A 3,008-nucleotide genomic window follows, 5' to 3' on the forward strand; every position below is an offset into this window, starting at 1 on the left:
CGATTTTTCCGATTCGGTATATATAGCAAAGTACAGTATAACTATCATGATTTGTTGCATTAATGAGTCTTTAAGGCCTATAGCAAACGAAAAACAAAGGAAGTAGCTACACTACATAAGGGAAAAAACAGTTCAGCACTTTACAACATTTAGGATTAGGCTGATATGATGTCACTCATAGCTTGTCAACAACTCCCGTCACACACGCACAGCATTTCCACTTACTAGAGCGTTCATACAGTCGTCGTGTTCTGATACAGTTTTCTGTTGTATGTTGGTCCTCCTGTGGCAACGGCCTTGCCGCAGTGGATACACCGGTTCCCGTGAGATCACCGAAGTTAAGCGCTGTCGGGCATGGCCGGCACTTGGATGGGTGACCATCCCGCCGCCATGCGCTGTTGCCATTTTTCGGGGTGCACCCAGCCTCGTGATGTCAATTGAGGAGGTACTCGACCGAATAGTAGCTGCTCCGGTCAAAGAAAACCATCATAACGACCGGGAGAGCGGTGTGCTGACCACACGCCCCTCCTACCCGCATCCTCAACTGAGGATGATACGGCGGTCGGATGGTCCCGATGGGCCACTTGTGGCCTGAAGACGGAGTGCTTGGTCGACCTGTCACTTCAAGCGTTCAGATGTCACGTGTTTTCACGTTACTCACTGCCGTATGCAGCTTCCGCAGTTTGACAGTCCATCTAATTCTTTTATGCATATTATATTTCATCAGTTTTGTACACAGCACATAACTATTTTTTACGTGAAACGTCACATTAATGCTTAAACATTTCCACACGCCACGGACTTTGGCCAAAAATTTACATACTATTTACAGATTCAGTCTTTCCGGTGTATCACAGTTATTCCTTACTGTGGTTGTGCTAATATCTTTTTCCACCTATACAGTTTTTGGATTTGTCTATTGTTTTTGAAAAAGTTTAGACCTTGTAGTGTCGCTACTTCAGCGTCCAGATTGTTCCACACTTAAAATGCACTTTTCGCACACAGTTTTTACATTGTGCGTGTGAAAAGTCCATTACAAGCACTTTCACTTTTACATTGTGTAGCACACATGGTACATCCCTTGCAATAAAAGTCTTTCTATTTCGGTAGGATTCATGTAGCCAGTGTCCTCTCATGCAGAAGGTTCGACCAATTGCTCACCTGGACTATTCAGTTCAGTATATTTTACAGTCATAGTTGCTCTCAACACCGATTCATTGTCTAGTGTTTACTTCGCTTTTCCGACAACAGGATCCAAGCACATTACTTCCAAGTATCTAAATTGTGAAGGTTTTATACCTTCCACCGTGACAGAAGTTTAATATCAATACTGATGTTTGACTATTCTGTCAGTAGGGTTATTCTAAAATTTTATTCTAAAATTATTTGTTATGGGTTTACGATTTTCAGGCGCACATTAGTCACTTAGAAACCATGCAAATTGCCTACATTTCCTTACTTACATTGTGATTTTATGAAATTTACAATCAGTAAGTGCACTGTCCTCATTAGTGATTTACTTTTTGTTGCCATTGTTCACATGCTCTCTCATATATTGATGCAGGCATCCTGCTTTCATACCCAGACACATAAATGCACATATACATAAACATTTAGACACATATTTACAATACACACACCTGAAAGATACAAATATTAACCTAAAACTAATTAAATAACCTTACATTACTGTAACTACTTTAGGGAATGTTAACACTCGATTCTTCCATCGTATCCTTTGCCGTTTTCCAGCAGGTTGAGAATGGAGGAATCGGTAAGGAAGAAATCTCCCCGCTTGAAAGTATGCCAAACAGCATGTCACACGGGAAAGTCAGTGATTTATATGTAGTCTGACTGTTTAACACAAAAAACTACGAAGTGTTTCTCTTAAGTTTTCTTTCTCGTAGTAAGAACTCTGTGGTCGGGCGAGAGCTGACGGCTGTTCTCCAAACAGCGCCGATGTTCTACGTCACCGGATTACATCTACACCGGGTCGAAAGACACCTACTTACCGATTCAGCTAGAGCCGTGCCAAATGTCCAGCGGCTATTATTATTGATAATGAAACAAAATTGAAGTTAAAAATACTGTAGCGTTGATATTAATGTTGTTATCAGTTACGTTCTGGCAGCTGTCCAGTCCACATATATATTATAAATTACCGAAACTTGACGAGTACACTGCATTATTTTATACTTTGTGCTGAAAGAAACTTGAATTGTTTGCGAAGATATATATATTTTTTATTTATGAATATTTCTGGAAGTAAATATACGAGAACGTGTTACAAATTTAGTCAGGAAGCATTAGAATATCTGAAAAAGGAAATGATATGGCTTCATCTAGATAAGGTATGGGGTAGTAAAGTACAACGTAAAGAATGCATAGTCAGGTGCGTATATGGTGACATAAACAGCAGCAGTAAATGATATAGGGCACAGAGTGACTAAGTGCGAACAGTTCAGAGATAGATTTGTTCTCATCAGAATCGACAGCAATGGTTTACATACATATGCCAACGTCGCAATCAGAAGTGGAAGAGATAGTTCAAAAAATGTTCAAATGTGTGTAAAATCTTATGGGACTTAACTGCCAAGGTCATCAGTCCCTAAGCTTACACACAACTTAAACTAAATTATCCTAAAAACAAACACACACCCATGCCCGAGGGAGGACTCGAACCTCCGCCCGGACCAGCCGCACAGTCCATGACTGCAGCGCCTAAGACCGCTCGGCTAATCCCGCGCGGCGAAGAGATAGTGTTAATGAGGATTTTGAATGGGTAATTCAGTATATACTGGGAGATGAAAATGTAATAGTTAGTCATGGGAGACTGGGATATGGTTGTAGTGAAAGAAATAGAAGAAGGAGTACACGGAAGAATACGGGCGTGGTAGTGGCAATGAGAGAGGAGAAAGATTAATTAAGTTCTCCATTGAATTTCAGCTAGTAATACGAATACTCATTTCAAGAAACACAAGAGGCGGACGTACACTTTCGAAAGGGCA

General features: G+C 40.7%; 1 pseudogene; it reads left to right on the top strand.

Moving 5' to 3' along the window:
• Positions 1 to 287: 287 nt before the first annotated feature.
• LOC126482946 (5S ribosomal RNA) lies at positions 288 to 404 on the top strand (annotated as a pseudogene).
• The last annotated feature ends 2,604 nt before the right edge of the window (positions 405 to 3,008 follow it).

The sequence above is a fragment of the Schistocerca serialis genome, chromosome 5, assembly GCF_023864345.2.
Source record: "Schistocerca serialis cubense isolate TAMUIC-IGC-003099 chromosome 5, iqSchSeri2.2, whole genome shotgun sequence".
Classification (NCBI taxonomy): Eukaryota; Metazoa; Arthropoda; class Insecta; order Orthoptera; family Acrididae; genus Schistocerca; species Schistocerca serialis.